This window comes from Boleophthalmus pectinirostris, unplaced genomic scaffold (genome assembly GCF_026225935.1).
Source record: "Boleophthalmus pectinirostris isolate CB_2022bp ecotype Guang Dong unplaced genomic scaffold, ASM2622593v1 HiC_scaffold_14, whole genome shotgun sequence".
NCBI lineage: Eukaryota > Metazoa > Chordata > Actinopteri > Gobiiformes > Gobiidae > Boleophthalmus > Boleophthalmus pectinirostris.
In genome coordinates this window covers 33,732,326-33,746,393 of record NW_026571047.1, presented here as the reverse complement: position 1 = coordinate 33,746,393, position 14,068 = coordinate 33,732,326, and the positions used below count along the sequence as shown (strand labels likewise).

The 14,068-nt window shown below is 39.2% G+C and overlaps 1 protein-coding gene across 1 annotated transcript in view; it reads left to right on the top strand.

The window, feature by feature from the left end:
* The first annotated feature begins 3,473 nt into the window (after positions 1 to 3,473).
* Positions 3,474 to 14,068, top strand: part of LOC110171950 (serine-rich coiled-coil domain-containing protein 2-like) — a 61,768-nt gene continuing 51,173 nt past the window's right edge. Inside the window, exon 1 of the mRNA XM_055149937.1 lies at positions 3,474 to 3,948. The gene's annotated coding sequence lies outside the window, so the exon portion shown is untranslated. The remainder of the gene's footprint in view (positions 3,949 to 14,068) is intronic.

The following is a 14,068-nucleotide window of genomic DNA, read 5'->3' as shown; positions in this document are numbered from 1 at the left end:
GTACTAGTACAGTATTAGTAGTACAGTATTTGTAGTACTGTATTTTGTAGTACAGTATTTGTAGTAACAGTATTTAGTAGTACTGTATTTGTAGTATTTGTAGTACAGTATTTAGTAGTACAGTATTTGTAGTAGTATTTATTGTAGTACTGTATTTATGTAGTACAGTATTTGTAGTACAGTATTTGTAGTACAGTATTGTAGTATTTGTAGTACTGTATTTGTAGTACAGTATTTGTAGTACAGTATTTTAGTAGTAGTATTAGTACTGTATTTGTAGTACAGTATTTGTAGTACAGTATTTGTAGTACAGTATTAGTAGTACAGTATTTGTAGTACAGTATTAGTAGTACAGTATTTGTAGTACTGTATTTAGTACTAGTAGTTTAGTAGTACAGTATTTGTAGTACAGTATTTAGTAGTACAGTATTAGTAGTACAGTATTTGTAGTACAGTATTTGTAGTACAGTATTTGTAGTACAGTATTTGTAGTACAGTATTTGTAGTACAGTATTTGTAGTACAGTATTTGTAGTACAGTATTAGTAGTACAGTATTTGTAGTACTGTATTGTACAGTATTAGTAGTACAGTATTAGTAGTACAGTATTTGTAGTACAGTATTTAGTAGTACAGTATTTGTAGTACAGTATTAGTAGTACAGTAAGTATTTGTAGTACAGTATTAGTAGTACAGTATTTGTAGTACTGTATTTATAGTCTAGTATATTGTAGTACAGTATTAGTAGTAGTACAGTATTAGTAGTACAGTATTTAGTAGTATTAGTATTTAGTAGTACAGTATTAGTAGTACAGTACAGTATTTAGTACAGTAGTACAGTAGTTAGTAGTACAGTAGTATTAGTAGTACAGTATTAGTAGTACAGTAGTAGTATTGTAGTACAGTAGTATTTGTAGTACAGTATTAGTAGTACAGTATTAGTAGTACAGTATTTGTAGTACAGTATTAGTAGTACAGTAGTTATAGTTGTAGTACAGTATTAGTAGTACAGTATTAGTAGTACAGTAGTTATTGTAGTACAGTATTTGTAGTACAGTATTAGTAGTACGTAGTAGTATTTGTAGTACAGTATTTGTAGTACAGTAGTAGTAGTAGTACAGTATAGTAGTACAGTATTTAGTACTATAGTATTTGTAGTACAGTATTTAGTAGTACAGTATTTAGTAGTACAGTATTAGTAGTATAGTTTTATTAGTAGTACAGTATTAGTAGTATACAGGTATGTAGTACAGTAGTACAGTAGTAGTACTACAGTATTAGTATACAGTATTAGTAGTATTTGTAGTACACGTATTGTAGTACAGTATTAGTAGTACAAGTATTTGTAGTACAGTATTTGTAGTACAGTATTAGTAGTACAGTATTAGTAGTACATATTTGTAGTACAGTATTAGTACAGTAGTAGTAGTATTAGTAGTACAGTATTAGTAGTACAGTATTTGTAGTACAGTATTGTAGTACAGTATTAGTAGTAGTACAGTATTAGTAGTACAGTATTTGTAGTATGTATTTTGTAGTACAGTATTAGTAGTACAGTATTTGTAGTACAGTATTAGTAGTACAGTATTAGTAGTACAGTATTTGTAGTACAGTATTAGTAGTACAGTATTAGTAGTACAGTATTTGTAGTACAGTATTAGTAGTACAGTATTTGTAGTACAGTATTTGTAGTACAGTATTAGTAGTACTGTATTTGTAGTACAGTATTTGTAGTAGTACAGTATTAGTAGTACAGTATTAGTAGTACAGTATTAGTAGTACAGTATAGTAGTACTACAGTAGTACAGTATTAGTAGTATAGTATTTGTAGTACAGTATTGTAGTAAGAGTATTAGTAGTACAGTATTAGTAGTACAGTAGTGTAGTACAGTATTAGTAGTACAGTATTAGTAGTACAGTATTTGTAGTACAGTATTAGTAGTACAGTAGTACAGTATTAGTAGTAGTACAGTATTAGTAGTACAGTATAGTAGTAGTATTAGTAGTACAGTATTAGTAGTACAGTATTTGTACTAGTAGTATTAGTATAGTACAGTATTTAGTAGTACAGTAGTAGTAGTACAGTATTTGTAGTACAGTAATTTTAGTAGTACAGTATTAGTAGTACAGTATTTGTAGTACAGTATTTAGTAGTACAGTATTAGTAGTAGTATTTAGTAGTACAGTATTTGTAGTACAAGTATAGTAGTCAGTAGTACAGTATTTAGTAGTACAGTACTTAGTATTAGTAGTACAGTATTAGTAGTACAGTATTAGTAGTACAGTATTTGTAGTACAGTATTTGTAGTACAGTATTAGTAGTACAGTATTAGTAGTACAGTATTAGTAGTACAGTATTAGTAGTACAGTATAGTACAGTATAGTAGTAGTACAGTATTTGTAGTACAGTATTAGTTAGTAGTACAGTATTAGTAGTACAGTAGTTTAGTACTAGTAGTATTAGTAGTACAGTAGTAGTAGTAGTATTAGTAGTACAGTATTTGTAGTACAGTATTAGTAGTACAGTATTTAGTAGTACAGTATAGTACAGTATTAGTAGTACAGTATTAGTAGTACAGTATTTGTAGTACAGTATTAGTAGTACAGTATTAGTAGTACAGTATTTGTAGTACAGTATTAGTAGTACAGTATTTGTAGTACAGTATTAGTAGTACAGTATTAGTAGTACAGTATTTAGTACAGTATTAGTAGTACAGTTAGTAGTACAGTATTTGTAGTACAGTATTTGTAGTACAGTATTAGTAGTACAGTATTTGTACTATAGTATTAGTATTATTTGTAGTACAGTATTAGTAGTACAGTATTTGTAGTACAGTATTAGTAGTACAGTATTAGTAGTACAGTATTAGTAGTACAGTATTAGTAGTACAGTATTTGTAGTACAGTATTAGTAGTACAGTATTTGTAGTACAGTATTAGTAGTACAGTATTTGTAGTACAGTATTAGTAGTTCAGTATTTGTACTATAGTATTAGTACTACAGTATTTGTACTATAGTATTAGTACTACAGTATTTGTAGTACAGTATTAGTAGTACAGTATTTGTACTATAGTATTAGTAGTACAGTATTTGTACTATAGTATTAGTAGTACAGTATTTGTAGTACAGTATTAGTAGTACAGTATTTGTACTATAGTATTAGTAGTACAGTATTTGTACTATAGTATTAGTAGTACAGTATTTGTACTATAGTATTAGTAGTACAGTATTTGTACTATAGTATTAGTACTACAGTAAAGCCCTGGTTTGTGGTTTTTGAAATGTTCAGTTCTTCAGATGTTTGTTGAATCTTTTTCAGGGACTTGACTTGTTGTTTAGTTGGATTTTAAAAGTGGCTCATTTAATCGCGGCTCATTTTAATCGCGGCTCATTTTAATTGCGCTCGAGCGATGACGTCTTCCCTTTGGCCCCGCGTGGTGTTTACAGCGGTCACGTGACAGTCAGCTGGGCTCGTGCACTGGATGATTCAGCAGCAGCTCGCGGCGCGCGGACACGACTCACGCCGGGCTTCAAACCGGCCTAAAACCGAGCTAAACCGGGCTAAAGCGGGCCGTACCGGGGAGGTCACGGCGTGTACGGAGAGGGGACACGTGTGGCTCACTGCACCACTCCACAAACTCCATAAAAAACGCAAAATATTGAGTTTTTCAGCGCTAAACCGGACTGAACGGCGACAAACCGCAACGAGAGCAGCGCCGAAGGGAGCCGAAGATAGCCGAAGTTTCCCGAGCGCCTCCGGTCTCCGCTGCGGACCTTCAGGCTGGATTTTACATCTTTTTACTCTCGGGGATTAAATTTTCACTCCATAAACACCTGGAGACGGACAGGAAGTGAATCATAGTCAAACAAATCTCTATAAACATGGATGTGGACCGTCGTATGTCCGTGTTTGGTGTCGGATGCTGCTGCTGCTGCTAACACTTGGCAGGTGAGTTTTTCATCTTCTGGAGCTAAAAACACCGAAATTCCACAAATAATTCTCTTTTATTTCACTTAATTAAACAGTTATAATCAGTACACAATCATATTTATCCATAAACATGAGATTTAACTGTAAAAAATCTTATATCGAGTGTAAAATCTGGAGCTCGTTGTTGGTGTTGGGCTGAGCTGCACAAACGGGGCGTAATTCTTGATTTTCAACTAAAATAATCAAATTTTAATCGATATATTTCAATTGTAAAGTAAAGTGCATTTAGAGGCACAGGTGCAGGATTGACAGGTGCACTGGAGCAGACAGGTGTAAGTGGAGCCGAGGTCGAGTTTCACTGATGTTTTATTCATTTGTCATTGACCCGGATTGAAATCGAACCGAGTGGAAAATCAAATCAGAATCGGTTTATTTATTTATTTATTTATTCTTTCTCACGGGGGTTTATGTGTTTTGTTTTTTTATGTTTGGTTCAGAGTCTTAACTGTATCGATTAACTGGAATAATCGTGATTAAACTGCGACTAAAATAAAACAAACGTCAGGGTCAAAGATCAGAATTTCAGTTTGAGATTTTCAGAAAGAAAATATTTATCCTCAAGAGCGAAACTAAACCAGGACTAAACCAGGACTAAACCAGAACTAAACCAGGACTAAACCAGGACTGGCTCAGGACTAAACCAGGACTAAACCAGAACTAAACCAGGACTAAACCAGGACTAAACCAGAAACTAAACCAGGAACTAAAACCAGGACTGGACTCAGGACTAAACCAGGAACTAAACCAGGACTAAACCAGGACTGGCTCAGGACTAAACCAGGACTAAACCAGAACTAAACCAGGACTAAACCAGAACTAAACCAGAACTAAACCAGGTCTAAACCAGGACTAAACCAGGACTAAAACCAGGACTAAACCAGGACTAAACCAGGACTAAACCAGGACTAAACCAGGACTAAACCAGGACTAAACCAGGTCTAAACCAGGTCTAAACAGGTCTAAACCAGGAACTAAACCAGGACTACTAAACCAGGACTAAACCAGGACTAAACCAGGACTAAACCAGGACTAAACCAGAACTAAACCAGGACTAAAACCAGACTAAACCAGGACTAAACCAGGACTAAACCAGGACTAAACCAGGTCTAAACCAGGTCTAAACCAGGACTAACCAAACTAAACCAGGTCTAAACCAGGACTGGCTCAGGACTAAAACCAGGACTAAACAGGACCAGGACTAAACCAGGTCTAAACCAGGACTAAACCAGGTCTAAACCAGGACTAAACCAGGACTAAACCAGGACTAAACCAGGACTAAAACCAGGACTAAACCAGGTCTAAACCAGGTCTAAACCAGGTCTAAACCAGGACTGAACTAGGACTAAACCAGGTCTAAACCAGGTCTAAACCAGAACTAAACCAGGTCTAAACCAGAACTAAACCAGGTCTAAACCAGGTCTAAACCAGGTCTAAACCAGGTCTAAACCAGGACTAAACCAGGACTAAACCAGGACTAAACCAGGACTAAACCAGGACTAAACCAGGTCTAAACCAGGACTAAACCAGGTCTAAACCAGGTCTAAACCAGGTCTAAACCAGGACTAAACCAGGTCTAAACCAGGTCTAAACCAGGACTAAACCAGAACTAAACCAGGACTAAACCAGGACTGGCTCAGGACTAAACTAGGACTAAACTAGGACTAAACCAGGACTAAACCAGGACTAAACCCTGTACTAAACCAGGACTAAACCAGGACTGAACCAGGACTGAACCAGGACTGAACCAGGACTAAACCAGGACTAAACCGGGACTAATCTAGGACTACAGCCAGGACCAAATCAGGACAAAATCAGAAATAAACCAGGTCTAAACCACGTCTAAACTAAGACTACAACCAGGACTAAACCAGGACTAAACCAGGACTGAACCAAGACTGAATCAGGGATAAAACCAGGACTAAAACTAGGAACTAAATACTAAAGCCAGGGACTAAACCAGGTCTAAACTGAGACTAGAAGCAGAACTGAACCAGGACTGAACCAAGACTAAAGCAGGGACTAAATCACAACTAAACCAGAACTAAACCAGGACTAAAATAGGGAGTAGTCCGGGGAGCAGACCAGGACTAAAGCAGGATGAAACCAGGACTGAACCAGGACTAAAGCAGGATGAAACCAGGACTAAACCAGGACTAAAGCAGGATGAAACCAGGACTGAACCTAAAACTCCAGACTGTTTTGAAAATGTTTCGTCATAATTTTTTTGTAGTTAATTCTAAAGTTTAACTACAAAACAAGTGTCTTTCTTTCTGTCTTTTTGTCTTTTGATTCATTAACAAACATCATTTGTATTAAACTTTCTTCAGTTCGGACACGTTCACCTGCGTCTCCATAAAACATAATAAAACTTTATAAATACAAATGATCTTTAGACTGATTAATAACTAATTACTGATCGTTTTAAAAAGACACAGTACATGTAATCTATAACAACACATCAGCAAATCATAAACTCCTGAAACAAACGTCACGATTCTGAGTCATTCTGATCCAAAAATCTGATCGGACCTTTTTAAATCCAGGGATCCACTCGGGTTTGACTGTTTTTGTCTGAATTGTTCTGAGTCAGAGTCAGACGTAAATCACGTCTATATTTAATCTTTTCTTTAGTATTTTTAGCTCCAGGACCGACTGATGCACACGGTTTTATTTGAAGACTTGAGTGACTCCACAGACCCAGTCCCAGTCCCAGACCCAGACCCAGACCCAGTCCCAGACCCAGACCCAGACCCAGACCCAGTCCCAGACCCAGTCCCAGACCCAGACCCAGTCCCAGACCCAGACCCAGTCCCAGACCCAGACCCAGTCCCAGACCCAGTCCCAGAGTCCCAGACCCAGTCCCAGACCCAGACCCAGTCCCCCCAGACCCAGACCCAGTCCCAGACCCAGACCCACCCAGACCCAGACCCAGACCCAGACCCAGACCCAGTCCCAGACCCAGTCCCAGACCCAGAGCCAAGCTGAACCGAACCCTGGACGAGTTTGTGGTCAAATTAAACGATGTAGAACCAGGACTAAAACACAAGGATGAAAGCAGGACTGAACCAGGACTAAACCAGGGCTAAAGCAGAAGTAAACCAGGACTAAAACAGGACTAAAACAGGACTAAAGCAGGACTAAACCAAGACTAAAACTGGGACTAAAGCAGGACTAAACCAGGGACTACAGCAGGACTAAAACTGGGACCAAAACGGGGACTAAACCAGGGACTAAAAAACAAAAGCATGGAGGACTAAACTAGGACTAAATTAGGACTAAAGCAGGACTAATCCAGGACCAACTCAGGACTAACCCAGGACTAAAGCTGGACTAAAGCAGGACTAAACCAGGGACTAAAACAGGACTAAATAACAAAAGCACGGAGGACTAAAGCCGGACTAAAGCCGGACTAAAGCCGGACTAAAGCCGGACTAAAGCCGGACTAAAGCCGGACTAAAGCCGGACTAAAGCCGGACATTTTCAGGACAGAGAAGAACTTTTTCTGAATGTGTTTAGAACGATCTGGAACTGGATCAGGACAAGAACAAGACACAGAGACTAGAACACACACATGGACCTGGTTTAGACCTAGTTTAGTCCTAGTTTAGTCCTGTTTTAGTCCTGGTTTAGACCTGGTTTAGTCTGGTGGAGTTCTGGGTGTGTCTGTTTCTTTAAGATGCTTCAACATAAAACAACAATTTCAGTTTGAGCCGTTGGACTTTTGTTTATCGAGGGCAGGACCAGGACCAGGACCAGGACCAGGACCAGGACCAGGACCAGGACCAGGACCAGGACCAGGACCAGGACCAGGACCTGGACCTGGACCAGGACCAGGACCAGGACCAGGACCAGGACCAGGACCAGGACCTGGACCTGGACCTGGACCTAGGACGGGGGGAGGGCATCTGACACTCTGGGGCGACTGATCAAATAAATTCTTTTTTTTTTTTTTACAGTCAAGATTTGGGCCAATTACGAAAAGGTAAAATTGAGAATTATTATGTAAAAAATATTTGTAATTTTCTGGAGCTGAAAACCCCAAACGTCACGGCTCAGGTCTGACAGAAGAACAACTGAAGTCTGAGATCTGCTTAAATATAATGAAAGAACCTGAACACAGACGACAAACGTGTGTCGTGTTCAGGTTCATGCGTCTCTGTCCCTGTGGCTTTAAATCAACTCAACTGAAACTAAAACTAAACAACTAAACCAGGTCTAAACCAGGTCTAAACCAGGTCTAAACCAGGTCTAAACCAGGACTAAACCAGGTCTAAACCAGGGGTCTAAACCAGGACTAAACCAGGTCAGGTCTAAACCAGGACTAAACCAGGACCAGGTCTACTAAACCAGGTCTAAACCAGGACTAAACCAGGTCTAAACCAGGAGGTCTAAACCAGGACTAAACCAGGTCTAAACCAGGTGGACTAAACCAGGTCTAAACCAGGAGGTCTAAACCAGGACTAAACCAGGTCTAAACCAGGTCTAAACCAGGTCTAAACCAGGTCTAAACCAGGTCTCTAGGTCTAAACCAGGACTAAACCAGGAAACCAGGTCTAAACCAGGTCTAAACCAGGTCTAAACCAGGTCTAAACCAGGTCTAAACCAGGACTAAACCAGGTAACCAGGACTAAACCAGGACTAAACCAGGACTAAACCAGGACTAAACCAGGACTAAACCAGGACTAAACCAGGACTAAACCAGGACTAAACCAGGTCTAAACCAGGACTCAGGTCTAAACCAGGACTCTAAACCAGGACTAAACCAGGAACCAGGTCTAAACCAGGTCTAAACCAGGACTAAACCAGGTCTAAACCAGGACTACTAAACCAGGTCTAAACCAGGACTAAACCAAAACCAGGTCTAAACCAGGAGGACTAAACCAGGACTAAACCAGGACTAAACCAGGACTAAACCAGGACTAAACCAGGTCTAAACCAGGTCTAAACCAGGTCTAAACCAGGTCTAAACCAGGTCTAAACCAGGTCTAAACCAGGTCTAAACCAGGACTAAACCAGGACTAAACCAGGTCTAAACCAGGTCTAACCAGGACTAAACCAGGACTAAACCAGGTCTAAACCAGGTCTAAACCCGGTCTAAACTAAACCAGGTCTACTAAACCAGGACTAAACCAGGACTAAACCAGGACTAAACCAGGACTAAACCAGGACTAAACCAGGTCTAAACCAGGTCTAAACCAGGAGGTCTAAAACCAGGTCTAAACCAGGTCTAAACCAGGTAAACCAGGTCTAAACCACTAAACCAGGACTAAACCAGGTCTAAACCAGGACTAAACCAGGTCTAAACCAGGTCTAAACCAGGACTAAACCAGGTCTAAACCAGGACTAAACCAGGTCTAAACCAGGACTGAAACCAGGTCTGAGCTCTGGTCCATTAAACAGCAGGTTCTGTCTTGAGTCTGAATAGGACTTTGTCTCCATGGAAACGCTCCTCACTGCACAAAAACTCACAAGGACGACACCGGGCACAGGGCACTCTAGACCTGGTTTAGACCTGGTTTAGACCTGGTTTAGTCCTGGTTTAGACCTGGTTTAGACCTGGTTTAGACCTGGTTTAGACCTGGTTTAGACCTGGTTTACTGGTTTAGTCCTGGTTTAGACCTGGTTTGTTTCTGGTTTAGACTGGTTTCTGGTTTACTGGTTTAGACCTGGTTTACTGGTTTAGACCTGGTTTAGACCTGGTTTAGACCTGGTTTAGTTTAGTCCTGGTTTAGACCTGGTTTAGACCTGGTCTAGTCCTGGTTTAGACGTGGTTTAGACCTTGTTTAGTCCTGGTTTAGACCTGGTTTAGTTCTGGTTTAGACCTTGTTTTGTCCTGGTTTAGTCCTGGTTTAGTCCTGGTTTAGTTCTGGTTTAGACCTGGTTTTAGTCCTGGTTTAGACCTGGTTTAGTCCTGGTTTACCTGGTTTAGTCCTGGTTTAGTCCTGGTTTAGTTCTGGTTTAGACCTTGTTTTGTCCTGGTTTAGTCCTGGTTTAGTTCTGGTTTAGACCTGGTTTAGTTCTGGTTTAGACCTGGTTTAGTTCTGGTTTAGACCTTGTTTTGTCCTGGTTTTGTCCTGGTTTAGTCCTGGTTTAGTTCTGGTTTAGACCTGGTTTTGTCCTGGTTTAGTCCTGGTTCTTGTTTAAGTTTGGGACCTGAGGGACCTGAGGGACCTGAGGGACAATCCATGAAAACTTGTATGAAATGATAAAAGTCCAGGTGCGGGTCTGAGGTTTGTGCTTCAGTCACAGTCGAGTGGAGGAAACAGACGCTCACACGTTTCCTGTTGATTTTACACAAAACAAAAGACGAGACGAGTCGAGTCCGACTCCTGACACAATCTGAACAGTTTTAATTCACCAAACTTCACTTTTCTGATCTTTCCTCAGTCGTTTCTTCTCTGACCTTCTGAAGTCGCATTTGGAGCGATTCGTGTTTGAGGAATTTTTAATCTCTTATTTTCAAGACGTTTTCATTTTGCTGCTCCATTTTGGTCCAAAACAAAAAAAAAGTTCACTTAGATGATCTCAGTGTTTTGTTTTTTTCTATAATTTTTATCCAAACCACTTTATTTCTGTAGCACATTTTATAAACAGTTTCCAAAGTGCTGCATCGACAAATTAAATTAAATTAAAATAATATAAGACAGTGTGTTAAAATGCATAAAGCTAAAAATGATTAAAATAATAATAATAATAATAATAATAAATAATAAATAAATAAAAATAAATAAAAATAAATTAAAATGAAAAAGTACAGTAAAATAAATTTAAATGAAAAAGTACAGTAAAATAATTAAAAATAAAAAAGTACAGTAAAATAAATAAAAATAAAAAAGTACAGTAAAAAAAAAAAAGTACAGTAAAATAAATAAATTAAAAAAAGTACAGTAAAGTAAATAAAAGTAAAGTAAAGACACAGAGGACCACACAACTCTCTCAGTGTTAAAGTCAGAGTAAAAATGGGTCTTTAGTTTCTTCAGTTGTGATTAAGTTAAATCCTCCAAATGATTCTAGAGAAAAAAAAAAAAGATGTAAGTAGTAAGTCATGAAGTAACTGCTGCATATTCCACCATAAACACACAGGCAGAACACCCCCAGCACGACGTCACTGCAGCGTATCAACTGTGAACAAACCCCGAGGCGCCGCTCAGCTTCAGTTTCAGTTTGAGGTTCGGGGTTGTGTTTAGACACATGATGATGTCATGAAGTGGGAGATTTCAGGTGAACAGCTCCTTTGACCTTCAGCTCCTGTCAAACACTCGGCCTCTGTCCCAATAAACAAACATTGAATTAATTTCACACAAACGTTCATTTGTTCATCTACAAATAAACAGTTACTGATGATTCTTAGTTCTTTTGTTGAATCATGACAGAACTCACCAGAGCTGCTCGATTATCATGATTATCACGCTTATTTTGGTCAAGACTAAGGATGTAACAATCACTGAAATACAGTGATCTCGTATCGTCAAAGTTCTAACAATAATATCGTGGACCATCATAATAAATCGAATCACAAGTGTCTTTGTTTAAATGAAGAGTTTTGATGCAGCAACAGTTTAAAAACACAGAGGAACTACATAGACCATGATCCTTTGCTCCATTTCAGTGCAGACGACAAGAAGAAACAACAGTTCTGACACTTTTAACTCTTAGTTCTTTGGATTAAATCTTGTTGAGGCGTTTTAAGAGAAATATGCAGTTTTGTTGCCTCCACAATATCGTATCGTGAGGTTCAGACCGTGACGATATCGTATCGTGAGACTTGGATATCGTTACACCTCTTTATATACACATTGTTTATTTAAATATACTTTATTTCGGTTCTGTTTAATTGTTTTTGTGTATTTGGTTCGTTTATTTTCAACACATTGATTTAAAAAGGGACTTAATTCTGTCTTCAGACTTTTGACATTTACTGTGATGGAAATGATGCTCACCTGAGGGAGGAGGAAAAGTGAGCAGGATTTATCTGTTAGGGAAGGAAAAAAACGGCCTGTTGTTGTTTGTTGTTGTTGTTGTTGTTTGTTGTTGTTGTTGTTGTTGTTGTTGAGTTTTATTTGATTTAAGTGACTTATTTTGTGTTTAATTGTTTGTACAGTTTATTTGTGATTAGACGTGTGCAGAGTTATTGAAATATCGATATATCGTATCGTTTAAAGTGCTGATACAGTATCGATATCGTGGGCTACTGATATATCGCCATGAGTATTTTTTTGGTAAATTATTTCTAAATGATTTTGTGTAAGAGCTGAAGTTGTGTCGACATTTTCACAGTTTTGAGTAAAATGGGTGTTTGTCATTTTCACTCTGCACAGACTTTGTGGTTTAAAAAAGATTTTCAAAATCAAAACTGTATCGAATCAATTTGAAGTAGATCGTATTGAATCAAAAGTGCACTGTATCGAAAAACATATCGTATTGTGGCCTGTGTATCGGTAACTTCTTAACAACATCAACCGATTTGTGATGAAGTTGTTTTGCGTTAACTCCAGAAATCTGTTTTAAATACATTTTTGTTTGGTCAAAGACACTTTTTTTGTTGACGTCCGCCTCCTGCTGCCGACTTCCCCACAGTTCAGTAAAAATCTTCAATCTCACGAGTCTGAAATCATCCAGATGATTCTAGTGGAGCACTTCCTGTATCACTGCTGTTTCCCACAGAAAAACTTTTATTTGTGTGTTTCTAAATGAACCTTTGTGAGTCGCTGGAGACATTTCCATATCATTTCCATACGTGTCCTGAAGCAGCACAAACATGAACGCGCCTGTGTTTTACATAAAGTGAATGTACCTGAGGTGGAGGACGCGCCCGACGTCGTGGACGCGCCCGACGTCGTGGACGCGCCCGACGTCGTGGACGCGCCCGACGTCGTCTGTGTGAAGTTTCGCTCCCTCACTGCTCCACACACTCATGTATTTTTAACTCTCTCCTCTGAGAAACACATTAAAGTTTCAGATGTTGGTCGGCTCCATTCACCAGTCGCATTGTTCTGCTTTTCCATTCACGTCTGAGCCTCCGGGAGCTGAATGTTTTACTGCACACAAAGAAACAGAACTAGACTCTCATAACATCTGACCCTCTGCTCTGGGCTGGAACATGTCTCCAGATTTCAAATATATCCAGATATTTTTGAAACACAAATAGATTCTAACATATCATATATTGATTTCATACTGATAGTTAATTCTGATTTTGTCTCTTTGCTCGTTTGTCTTCTCTGTGTTTGCTCAACCTCACCTTGTTGATTTTGTGACCCCTCCCCTCACCTGTGTCTCCCTGAACACAGCAGCACCCACAGCAGCACCCACAGCAGCACCCACAGCAGCACCCACAGCAGCACCACACCACCCACAGCAGCACCCACAGCAGCACCTAGCAGCACCCACAGCAGCACCCACAGCAGCACCCACAGCACCACCCACAGCAGCACCCACAGCAGCACCCACAGCAGCACCCACAGCAGCACCACAGCACCCACAGCAGCACCCACAGCAGCACCCACAGCAGCACCCACAGCAGCACCCACAGCAGCACCTACAGCAGCACCCACATCCAGCCCAGAGGACACAGAACTCATCTCAAAAAAAACAAACAAAGTCTGTATGGAGATACTTTTTCAGACAAACAGCAGAGAGACTCTACTGCAAATGCCCAAAGCTGGTGCCAACTAGGGACGGGCATTCGGTGAAATGTTCTTAATCGATCGTCGGAAGAATTAACGATCGATTATCGATGAATCATTAATGTTTTTCTATTAAAATGATCATCATTATTATTCACTATCTGCACTAATCTGCATCAATAAATTCAACTTTACGACATATAAACATAACGACTCTAGATCCACATCAGCTGTTTGACATTATAATGTGTTTAATTCAGTTTTGTTCAAATCTCACAGAAACAAAACTTAAAACCACATGACTAATTTACATAAACTAAGTGAAGATAAAACTCCAGCTCTTGTGTCGCTGATGTGGTTCAACTTGTGTTGGATTAAAAGACATGACTCAGGTGAATACAGGTCAGTGTGACCAGATTTGTGTTTGTCAAAACCAGGACAGCGTACGGGGG